At 33.8% G+C, this 13301-nt stretch overlaps 1 pseudogene; it reads right to left on the bottom strand.

Annotated features, from left to right (window-relative positions):
- Nucleotides 1-1294: 1294 nt before the first annotated feature.
- LOC142610503 (TMV resistance protein N-like) lies at nt 1295-12056 on the bottom strand (annotated as a pseudogene).
- Between the last annotated feature and the right edge of the window lie 1245 nt (nt 12057-13301).

Here is a 13301-nt window from a genome sequence, read left to right as displayed (position 1 = left end):
ATACGAATTTTCCTCTGTTCCAACTTCCAAGCCATTCCATTGGCTGCATGGTCTACATGGACCCGTGTACAACCATCAATTAACTCCATGACTGAGAACTTTCTTTGTTTCTTCCTTCTAGATTTTTTTTTCCAATTTGTTTACTTCCTTCTCTTCCTATATTAATATCTACCTCCACTTTCAGAGAAAGAATAAGGTAGTACACAGTTCCATGTGGACAGCGTTGAATAAGGGACCGGACATTTGCCAAGGAAAAGACAAAAACGTTAAACGTGTGAGAAATTTTGTGGGACATGGGAGCCCACAAATAATACACCCTCACCAAAACTATCAAATTGTCAATCTAAATCTTTCTTGAGATATTTGTAAAAGTAATTATCACTATATTCATCACTTATTATATAAGACGTGTTTAAATTACTTTTAAAAAAATGATATAATTAATTTTCTTTTAAAGAAATGATAGAAAATTTTATACCACTAAAAAACAAAAGGTAAAAAGTTAAATGATTACAAAATTTTTAATCTCATTATGGCTAAGATTAAAAGTTTTTTTTTTTTTTGTAATTTTTAATCTCTTAAAAACTATTGCACAATGCAATAGCTCATAATCCCATCACAATTATTCCCCTTTTTCTTGTACAATTAGGACATTTACAAAGTGTCCTTTGCCATTTTAGGCTTCAATTCATAGCTAATATGCACGTATTCTCTCTATTTCACCAAACAAACTTTTGAAAGTCACTTCACCAAAAGGCCTCGTTACAAAGCAATTATTGAGTTGATAGATTATTATTGATTTTTATTTAGTTCCATCACTAATACTATTTTATTATTTATCATTAATAACTTGCCACCTCAAACAATTGTGAATTTTTTTATTGCTCTAGATTTATTGTTAATATAGAAACATGTTTATTTCACTAATTTCTTCTCTCCAAAGTGAAAGCATGGGTAGTATTAGACTATTAGTACCTAAAATTAGATAGCCACTAGTGGTATCTTGTTAGGTTAAGGAGCATCAAAATCTATTACAATTACTCAATTAGTACTTTAACCAAAATTAGTGAGTTTGAGAAATTTCCCTCTCAAGAGGCATTTTTTTTCTCATTAGATTTTTTGTTCTTCTTTTCTGCCATGTCATTCAATATCTCTTCAAGATTCAAAATCAAACTATCATTACTTTTTAGTTTATTTAATCGTTCCTTTCAGCCTTCCTACCGGTGGTCTCTCCAAGTCTACAAAGAAAGCATAGGAGACCTCACCTTCCCCTAGATGTATCAATTGCAAAGTAGAAGAAAAAGATGTTGTGGTTGATATTCATATTGTTTGAGGCTTATGAGGCTTCACAATAAATTCCAATCATTTTGGTTGATGCCTCAAGATATTTCAACAATGATCAAATCGGAATGCGGTATTTTGGACCTTTAGATATGCTTCCTTTGACTTATTAATCTGAAAAATTGACAAATAAAAATTGAATTTAATGAATAAATAGTATTGGTGCATTAATTCATTGACACTACTTTGAGCAACAATTTTTTACCTTGTTTTGTTCATTCACACCACTTGGATTAGTCATCTCAATTGAAGCTAAGAACCCAACAAACTTAGTAGTATGGAGTTGAATTGTTGACCAACTATTCATTAGAGAGTTTGCATTACGAGTAGATGCAAATGTCTTCTCTTTATTGAAGCCCTCCAAAACTCTATTCCAATATGTTCTATGTTTTTGTTCATTCCCTCGCACCGCATCTACTGAAATGTTGAGCCATGCTGACACAATGAGACAGTCTTCTTCTACTGTGAAATTACCACCCGTTGTGTCTTCTTAGTAATGGATTCCATTTGAACTTTAGGTGGAAGCTGTAGGGTATGGACTTCATCTTGTGGAGAGTCCATCATAAGTTCATTATTCATGCTAGACCCTTCTTCTAAGAGCTTAGTGAAGTTCCAATCCCCCCTGCATTTGTGAATCCATTCCTTAATAACAATAACATAATAAGCAGCACTATGATGAGAAGTTAGGCAAATCAACTTTACATACAGCAACAAAAAGATCACAAGATTACCAACAAGTAAGGAAAATCAACTTGTTTATATAAAACCACCCACAAATGACGATTTGGTTATTAAGAATAAGGAAGCTCAGCCTAGTCTTCTAGCTTTATCCTAAGCAAAACTTGGGCACAAATTAATATGAAACAATTACAACTACTGTCCCAAATCATATTTCTTGCTAATCATACACAGATGACATGATCCAAACAATGATCATATTAAGTTTATTGATTCATACTAATAAAGCAGCTAAATTTCAGAATGGCCACTAACCTACCGCTACTCTCCTTTTTCTGGGTTTGTAACAGACCGTGAACAAAATATATAATACTAAGCACAGAAGCAGGCAGAGTTATACTAAATTATTGGTTCCCAACCTTGAAAACAAAAATGGACATATAATAGGTAAAACTGCAAACACTACAAATATGAGAAAACAATGAAGAAGAAAACTGGATTGCTCTCCTCGATTGCTACAGATAACTACTAATAAGCAATAATAATAAAAAGACAAATAAAAGACTGAACTATATTATCAACACTCAACAGACAAAGATTGAATCCAAAAACCAGAGAGTGAAAATCCACATTATATTAAACCCCAAAAAATAATATTACCTCGTTTATTTTGGACGGAAAACTATAAACCACCAAGATTTCTGAGCTGTTTTCAAAAAGTAAAAAGAAGTAATCTAGCAATATTGTGCACTTTCATGATTCAGACTAGCAATATTGTTTAGTAGGTTGTTTACAAAGAACAGAAAGTACAAAGTTTATGACTATGCTCATCCTGCATTTCAATGAATTGAAAAGAGCTTTGCAGTTGAAGCTCTACTTCCTACATGGCACTATTTTTCCTTCCTTTTCCTTTTGTTTACATTTACTTCTATTCCCCATTTATCAGTCATCAAACAGAGCATAAAGTATGAAATCTATTCATGTTGCACAGCAGTATCAAGTATCAAAACACACAAAAGTCATCCATGTCAATTCACACCTACAAGAAAGTGGGTTGTAGTATTCTATTTATAGTATCCAATTTTATCCTAGGATCTTCCTCATTGACTGTTCTTTATTCAGGTCCAGATCTGAGCAGAGAAGAATGAATATATAGGGTCCGTTTAGATAGAACTTATTGCTGAAAATTGAAAACACTATAGCAAAATAATTTTTAAATATGTGAATAGTACTGCGGGACCCATTTTTAATAAAAAATTGTTTAAAAAGTACGTGAACAGTGCACGTACAGTGCGCGCACAGAACGCGCACTGCACGTTTGTCCCCCCCCCCCCCCCCCCCCCGGCAGCAGAAACAAAGAAAAAAAAAAAAAAGAAGCAAAACGCGCACAGCAAAACGTGGAAAAAAATAAGCTGGATCCAAACCCTCTCATAAAAAAGAAAAAAAAAGAAAGTGAAATAGAATCTACTAAAACAGATACTCTAATCAGATGTGAAAATGGGTAACGAAAAATAAGTCATAATAAATGAAGCTGACACCTTTTCTGAGCACACCCACACCACATGCCGCAGCCCCCCAAACCCACACACCCATAGACAAACAATCCCACAAGCCGCTGACCACTCGCAATATATGGTAGACATACCCACACTCAACTGGGCATCATACCCATCATCAAGCATTGGGGAAAAATCGATCAAAGCAAAAAGCAATAAAAATTGGGGAAGAGAGAGAGAAAGACATCATACCTGAGTCTGTGAGTTTCAATCTATGCCATGCAAAAGCCTCCTTCCTTGCACCGGTGATTTCGACCATCTCCCCCTTGCTGAAAATGGCACCAACTCGAGAGTGAGAGAAAAATTAACGCTTTATCATTTTTTTATTGTAAAGAGAAGAACAATGCAATGCCATTCGTAGTGAGGACACTTTACAATGTTAAAATTGAGGGAGAAAATAATGAGAATGATGCGTGATTGTTTTACTTGAGTTTCGCTAAAAAGAGCTGAAATGTTAATTTAAAGAGACTGATGCGAGTGCTCTAAGCACCATATCTCAATCGTAAGAACATCTTATCTGGCCATATTAATTTAAACAATGCCTAGGAATTTACCTGGCAATCCCTCATCTGGCAATTCATTGAGCATTCTATACAGCCTAAAGAATACTAGAGTCTACAAAGCTTTGAACTGCAGCCCCACCCCCCATCCCCACTAAATAGTAATCAGAACAGGATTATTGAAGAAAATCTTTTTTTCTTTAAACCAGACAAATAGTTTTAAACATATCTTCAAATGAATTGGACATTATTTAAGCAAGATATGTAATAGATGTTTCACTCATCTGATAATATAACTCAATAGGTGAAAGACTTTGGACATATTTTATCACATAAAATTCTACAAAAGACCAGCCTGACCAGGTATACCTTTGTTAATCTTTGGACTAATTTGCACATCCATCTCAAAACTATCATTGTTCCTTGGCAGCTGAACCTGTTCGAGCTTTTCCAGAACCTCGCAATAAATAATCTAAATACCAAAGTTGTATTAAAAAGAGAAATTTAGAGAGTTGATAGGATGCTCATAATAAAAAGAAGATACGGTTAATGTGTCAAATAATATATATTTATTCATTTACACCTGTATCCGGTGAGTCCTGAACCTACTATCCCAATCTTGACCTAATTCTTTCAAAGATATTTAGTTTTAATTATTTATTTATAAGTAAAGGAAATTTTAAGGTGCACTTTCAAAGATGCCTTTCCAAAATATTTAAATGATTTACCTACCTTTTTAGCTATAGAGAGTACCTCTTGATGACTTTTAATGACTGCTGCACATTCCTAAACAAAATTTGAAACAATTAATTTGCATAAAAACTACTTAAATCTCTAAATCATAAGTGATAGCAAATAAAAAAAAAATTATTACATGCCATAGCAAAGTAGTCTACTATTTACTTCCCGTCTTAGCTCTTTTTTTTTCTTTTTTTTTTTTGTTGCTATAATCTCCCATCTTTGCTCCTGAAGCTGAATCTAGGCATAAAAAAAAAAAAAGATTATGTATTTTTTAAGAAAATGAATGAAAGGGGAAATTGGTTTATTATATTTTCAAAGAAAATGAGAGTGTTCAGTACCACTTAACTATTATGAAAAGGTTGCAATTTAACTCATCGACCTTGTATGATCCTCCCATCCAAGAATATTCACCAAAACATCGATCACTAAAGTAGGAGATCCACAAAATAAAATTTCCGTGGTCTTACCTCAGAGGTTTTGAATTCCTGCAAACACTACAAACCTAAAAAGTAAAAAGAATCAATACAGATAAACCTTTAGACTAATAGGACCTTTCAACATTTTACTACACTAACCATGACATGATTTTAGCTTGGCAGGATAGATCTAAAGCATTTTCATCTCTGAGAGTTGAACTTGAAAAATCTAAATCTGTTTTACAGTAAATTTAATATCTTAAAAATAAGTAGAAAGAAAATATACAAATTGACCCCCAATTAGGGGGGAAAAGAGGAATGCATAGTGCATAGAAACTTCTCAAATGTTGCATATTCTTACGTTTTTCATCCAAATCTAGAAGTTCTTAATAATTAAACCACATTAAAGAAAAAAAAAAGCAGTAAATGGAAAAATGCAGTAACCATATGAGCCATGCAATCAATAAAAAAGAAATAGTTACTTTATTTAGAACATTAACATTTGGCTGCAACGGAATTCAGGTTTGAATTCACACTTTATTTGTAGTTTGTTCTTTGTTTGGCATTTGGCTCCTCAAACTTGACATTGCTGTAGAATACATTGGCATTTCTTTCAAGTCAAACATAATAAACCACTACAGACCTAGCAATTTTTTTGGGGGGGCTTTAAAACTTTTGGCCTTCAACTTATTTTTACCCTCAAAGAACTACTTGGTATCAACCATATGCCTAGGACTATATTAGACACTATGACTTAACTTGCTGCCATAGCCTCTTTGTGAAAGGAAGGCTACTCAAGGATTCTGAGTCCATAGTCTAGTGCAAAGTTGATTTTTATTTCTCTTGGTAATATGTTTGATGCGTTCTTGTTCAGTTGTCAATAAAATAATGAAAAATCTAAGTAATATTATTCAGTGAATCAATAAAAGTAAAGAGACACCTATGACAATTAATAATAACAAAATTTAAAACCCCCAAGATAAGAAAAATTAATCAAACAAAATTATTTTTTAGAAATAAACAATAAAACATTAACAATTGGCTTAGGGGATCTTGGACCTACCAAAACCAATTAGTTCAACAGCAGCAGCAACAGCAACTGCATTAAAATAAAATAAACTAAATACTTATTTTATAACTAAAAAATACAAAGCCTAGCAGCTTGATTTCCTTATAAATACTTGAGAAACAATCCTATGAATGATAAAGGCAGCCAAAGATGTGAATCCAATAATGCAACTAAAGCAGGCATACCTTGGAAGTATAATTCGTTGAAGTGTGATCAAGATGTTCTTGTCTTCTTTGATGGTGAGAACAGACTGAAGTTGGAATTGTTGTTGTCAAAGGCATGGGCCATTGAAGATGAACCCGGATCAAACCCATCACTAAATCCCAAATCTAGCGGACCCAAGCCTAATTCGGACCCATTTGTGGCATTCACTGGAAGCACTGACAAAGAATGGTGAATGGTGGTGCCTTCAGGAACCAAAGGAGCCAATGTTCTCCCTACATCTGAGTCATTATATCCAATGCTTGCAAATGATGATGAATCCAAATCGTGCACATCACCATGAAATGTTGATTCAAATCCTTCAAATCCCAAATATGACCCAGTTAAACCTGAGTTTGGTTCGATCAAAAGCCCTGAAACCCCTCCACTGTTTAAAACCCCATGATCTAAATCTGAACCATAAGAAGTGGAGAAAACAGCCGGCAAAGGTTGTAGCTCATTGTTGTCAAAGGCATGGGCCACTGAAGAAGAACCCAGATCAGACCCATTTTTGGTATCCACTGGAAGCACATCAGATGGCAAAGAATGGTGCTCAAAGTCATCAAGGACTGGGGGAGGGCAACCATCTCTACTAGCATTTGAGTCATGATGTCCAATGCTTGCAAAGGGATAGGCAAATGATGATGAATCCAAATCGTGCACATCACCATGAAATGTTGACTCAAATCCTTCAAATCCCAAATATGACCCAGCTAAACCTGAGTTTGGCTCGATCAAAAGCCCTGAAGCCCCTCCACTGTTTAAAACCCCATGATCTAAATCTGAACCATTAGAAGTGGAGAAAACAGCCGGCAAAGGTTGTAGCTCAGTGTTATCACAACTCCAGGCCCTTGAAGATGAACCCAGATCATCCAACACGTCACTAAATCCCAAACCTGGGTGAAACTTGAGTAAGTTGGTGTCGATTTGAAGCCCCACATCAGATGGAAAAGAATGGTGATCGATGTCATCAGAGACAGAAACGATGTCATCAAAGACAGAGGAAGACCCACAACCAGGGCAGATGCAGTCTACATGGACTCCCAACCATGTAATTTTGGGGTCATCAGAAGAAGAAGGGATTATTCCATCGTACTTGATTTCTTTAACTTCAATCGTAAGGAGATTCTCTTCAGATGGATTTGATTCTTCCCATTCCCAAAGATCTATAGGTCTTGAGAACAGATGCTCAGAACCTCCTTGTATCCGCGACAAAAATATTTCTTGTTCTTTTGAAAAACCATTGGTGGAAACAACAAAACAAGTTGCATCCATAATCACCGCCGACACTGATTGAAAAGCAAAACAGAGAACTAATTTTTGAAACTCAGGACCAACCCAGAATGATACAGAATTTCCATCACTCTGATGGTTCAATTTGAACCCCTTTAAAATTCTTGGTAGTAGAAGTCCACAACCACCGTATAATGATACAGATTCAGAGCCCTCACAAAAGTTGGGATCCATGAATATTTCTCCGAACTGCATTTAGCCAATACAAGAAATTAAAATTCAGAGATTCTCGTGATATATATCTCACCTGATTATTAACATAGAGAGAGCTCACCTGATTTAATAATCTACATGATGACGGTAGATCCAAAGACATGCAATTTGTTGCAAGCACAAGAGTCATAGACGGTGGAAGCCTTGAAATTTCTCGAAGCTTCTTGCAATTGCACACGTCAAGTTCTTGTAATCTAGTAAATCTACTAATACTTCTCGGGATTGTAACAATACTAGAATCACGTAGACCTAGATATATCAATGAGGGGAAGAATTCGGGCCTCGTCAAAATATGTGATTCAATTATATTTCCGTCACCGCACCGGGCTTCCAGTACACTCAAGTTCGTAAACTCATATCTCGAAAAGCTAACGAGAAAATCAAAGTTTTGACAACTACTTAACTCTAACCATGTAAGCCCACTAATGAGATTCCCCGGTGATGAAGGCCATTCTATAATATTAGTACGCACAAGACCTAAAAAGTTAGGTACCATTTCTGAGTGAATATTGGGAAACTTTTCAAGGCTTTTGCAGTTGTTTAGAGCAATAAATTCTAGAGATTTCAACCTAAGGGTGCTGGGAAGACTTTTAAGTTTTGTGCAACCCCCTAGGCTCAACTCTTTAAGCTTATCTAGTGATCCGATGGCCTCATCAATCTCAATTAAATTTCTACAATTATCAATGTCCAATTTCTCTAAGTTTGGGGTGCACAAATCAGATAATTTTGTAATGGATAAATTCCCCTTTAAATTGATACTTTTCAAATTTTGGAAAAATAACCCCTGCAAGGAAAAAAAGTAAATAAAAAATTGTTCTTTGACAAAATTTTAGAAATAACATTTAAAGAAATCAAAATTCATCAATACTAATGCTCATACCTGATTGAATAGCTTCTCCAATATATTGCAACTACTACTCGGCATCTCAAGTACAACAAGTTGTTGAGGACAATACTTGGATGGCAAGGAAAAAGGATATTGGTCCCATTCAAATAACTTTAATCCATTGGGGAGATATTTAAGTTCTTCAGAAATGAGTACATTTCTAACCATAAGAAATTTGAGATTTTTCATCTTTTTGAAAGCTTTAGCATGTAGTTGCACTTTTATTGGATTAGGTGAATGGAGCATTATACCTCGAATTTTGCATGACCCCTGTTTGGAAAATGAATTAAGTGAAACATATAACACAATAGAATTTGCCAAAATTATAATAATCTTGAAATTTTGTGCCAAAATGATACTATTTAAATTTATATTTTATATAATGTTAAAAAGAAAAATATATCAAAGGAAAAAAAAAAACTTATTACTTCTACCTAATGAAAAACTAAAGAAAAAGAAGTTATACCTTACTTCCGGTTAGTACTTCACGTGCATCCTCATAATACCATAACCTGCTACGTGTTTTGAGGATGTTTGGTGATCCTTGCCGAACAATTTCCCTACCCATTAGTTGTACCAAGTCATGCATCTGTAATATGCGATGGTTAATAGTTATGAGACATTTATCAACAATTTTGGGAATACCTTATGTTGGACATAAATTGCAAGCATCTAATATATTTCCAACATTATCCTTGTCCCATCCCTTGAAGAAACATGCAATATCAAGGAAAATATCCTTTTCCGTTTCTTCCAATCCATCATAACTTACTTTAAGTATTTTATTAATATTTCCTTTGGGAATTTTTCCATATTGTTGTATTGCACATTCCCATATAGATCTTGTTTTTCCACACAAATCAGAACCTATTATTGTTAGAGCTAATGGTAGGCCATTGACATATTGTAAGACTTGGTTTGCAAGTTCAGAATAATCTTCCTCAAGTTTATTTCCTCTGAAGGCATGTTGATTAAAGAGTTCAAGAGCTTCATGTGTGTCTAATTCCATCACCTTGTAAGTTGTATAAACTTTTCCAAGAGTATCAAGCAAGTGACTGTCTCTTGTTGTTATAAGGACTCTACTTCCTGAAGTAAACCAATCAACATTTCCAAACAAATTTTCTATTTGTTTTGATTTATCCACGTCATCAAGAATTATAAGAATTCTTTTACTATGAAGCATTTCCTTTATCATATTGGTTCCATGGGCTACACTCACCACCTTCAAATGTTTGCCCCTTAAGATATTAACAAGGAGTTTCTCTTGTAGTTCGATCATGCCATTATTTGTTTCAGAATTTTCTCTAACATCTTCTAAAAAGCAACTTCCTTCAAAATGCTTAAAAATTCTGTTATAAACAGCTTTTGCAATAGTTGTCTTACCTATTCCCCCAAGACCATGAATCCCTACCATTCGAAAATCATTTACCTTAATATCTAAAAGTGATTCTATGTCCTTGGCACGAGAATCTACTCCAACAGGATATTTAGCAACAAATAACTGTATTTCATTTAATTTGGTATACGATATATATTCAATAATTTGTTGGATGAATTTGTATTCAGGGCCGCTGCCAATCACAAAGCATACAAGACATTAAATGAGTTGGACTAGTTGAAAATATGAATGTGAAAATAAAATAATCAAAATGTCTAGTTTTGTGCATTACATCCTACACTTGATACATGATTAATTGAATTAAAGGACATAATTCAAGTATTTGAGAAGTATCATTTATTTTATTTTATTTCTTATTTGTTGGGAATAAGATTTTGGTTTTCCATACTTGACCCAAAAAAAAAAAAAATTGAGATTTAAAAAAAATGGTGGGAGAAACTATAACATTATAAAGTCTTCAAAAGGTATATTTTGTTTCTTTGCCAAACCGAAATGAAATTCTATACTTTATTCAAAACTTTGATTTTGATTCATTCTATTTTTTCTTCCCTAGTAAGACATTGTTTTAGGGTTTTGGCAAGTAGTTGCATGGAAACTTCACCTTAGGTGAGATAAACGCCTATTGAAATCCCATTCATAACACTTTGAACGAAATGATAAAGAAAATTAGAGAAATGTTTTTGAAAGGATTATGTGGATGAGCCTTGATTCAAACAACACTTGCTCTTCTCACAAGTGTGAGTGAAAGGTGAGGTCGTGAAATTAAATCTCATTGGATGTGTTTGCAACTTACTAATAGGGGAAGAAAAACTAAAAAATATGTTAGACAAACTCTTTAATTGGTATGATTAAATTCTTCTATTTCTATTAACCTAACTGACTTAGTAATTGAAGAGATAATCATAATATATATATATATGTGTGTGTGTGTGTGTGTGTGTGTGAGTGTGTGTGTGTGTATATATTTCATATTTGGCATTTGTGGTTGTAACAAAACCATTAGAAGTCTAAAAGTCATAAAAGCACATAACATTAGTTATTAGATACATACCCATCCTCATAATGCCATCCAGACAAACTAGCAACTTCATTTAGAGTTGCCCTCCACCTCAGCACCTTCTCCATGTCGTTCTTATATTTGTTTTCATGTTGATTTAGTGCTGCTTTAAAATTACCTTTTTGCTTACGTACTTCAGATGGATCCACTTTGTAAAAAATAGGTAGAACTAATTGTCCATTTTGCTTGCAGTTAAGAATCTCGACAAGTTCATCCAAGCACTAAGCCGAAAATGCGTAGTTTTGAGAGAATATAATTATTGAAATCCTTGAAGATTTAATAGCTTTGAGAAGTTCCCTTGAAATTTCTTCTCCTCTTTGGAGATCATTATCAATGAAGGTATTAATACCTTTGTCACACAAATCATGATATAAATGGCCAGTAAAACCATTGCGGGTATCTTCACCTCTAAAGCTCAAGAAAACATCGTAGTCCCATTGGCAAGTGGAAGAAGAAAAGGAGTCTCTCTGATTGATCGGGAAAGCCATTAGAATCTACAAGCAGAAGACTGAGAAGAAGAAAAATGGGACCAAATGAGAATTACAAGAGATGAGGAGTGAAGCTCTTAAGTGTTTTGCAAGAGCGATATCTGAATGGAAATGAAGGCCTTGACAATAGGGACGTCCCACTTCCACGAAGATTCCATGGTGCAAACTTTTGAACAGAGGCTCTTTCATTTGTCAAAAAGTGAGTGAGAAAACAATGAATAAAAAGAATTTTTTGAAAACGCAGGATGGACTAAATCATTGTGTTTACTCACACATAGATTCGCTCCTATCAACAAATTAACCAAAAAATAGGAAAACATACTATACATTCTCTCACACACAAATGAAAGAAAAAGAAGATGGGAAAGGAAAAGTAAAAAGTAGAAATAAAGACAAGGAATCACGTGGGGAGGGTAGACTTTTCAATTTTTGAGTTGAAATGAAACTTCTTGGAAGGTGTCTTACTTACAAATACCATTCCAGGCATATTTATTTACGAAAGTGCCATTTTTTTTCTTCCCTGTATCACCAATCGGTGTGGACTGTAGACCGGTGAATACAATATGTAAGGACAAACGTATGATGTGTGCAATTAACCAATTTAATTCATTAGAATTTTTGTTTATTCTATTATCGATTTAAATTTTAGCTCAATAGTAATAAGTAATAATACTTTTATCATATATTTATATAATTGTATAATGCACTAATTCCAAAATAGTAAACCGATATCTAGTGGTATGTAAACATTTGGTTCTTGTTACTAAAACCAAGATCAACCAACAGCCAATGGAGCTAAACATTGATTGCCCCCCAAATTTTTTTTTTTTTTTAAATATTAGTATTTGACTTCTCTATCTAAACTTAAGTTTATTATCTATATCTATACTATTATTTAAGGAGCTCTCCTGTTTAGATTCCATATTTTTTAGTTCAAAAATGTCCATATACTCTTATGTTTAAGTAGAGATAAAACTAAAGGACAATTAAGTAAAAATGCAACTCTAACTCCCACTAAAATATTGCCTAAAAATTAGGACCACTCTCTTATTAATTTTTAAATTGATTTATTCACTTTTAAATTAGATTTTCAAAATAAACATTATATATATATAATAAAAAAATACTGTTTTTTTCTGCAAAATAGGACCACTTTAAAAAAAAAAAAAAAAAAAAGGCCTCATCGCACGCGCAAAGCGCGTGTGATGAGGCTAGTCTATATACTACTATTTAAGGGGCTGTCCCTGTTTGGATTCCACATTTTGGATGCCTAAAGTATCCTCATCATATTCACTTACAAGTTTTCAACTGACAAAGATAAATATGTAAATTAAAACTCCTACACTTTAAAACCCACAAACTCACATACGCTTTGCAGTTTCTATAACACTTTCTATTTCTCATTCTTCTTCAAATTGAAGACATTTAGTTTAGCTCTACATCCTCATTTCTTTTTCTTCAGA

Source organism: Castanea sativa, chromosome 9 (assembly GCF_040712315.1).
Source record: "Castanea sativa cultivar Marrone di Chiusa Pesio chromosome 9, ASM4071231v1".
Classification (NCBI taxonomy): Eukaryota; Viridiplantae; Streptophyta; class Magnoliopsida; order Fagales; family Fagaceae; genus Castanea; species Castanea sativa.
This window is presented reverse-complemented; position numbering and strand designations above follow the sequence as displayed.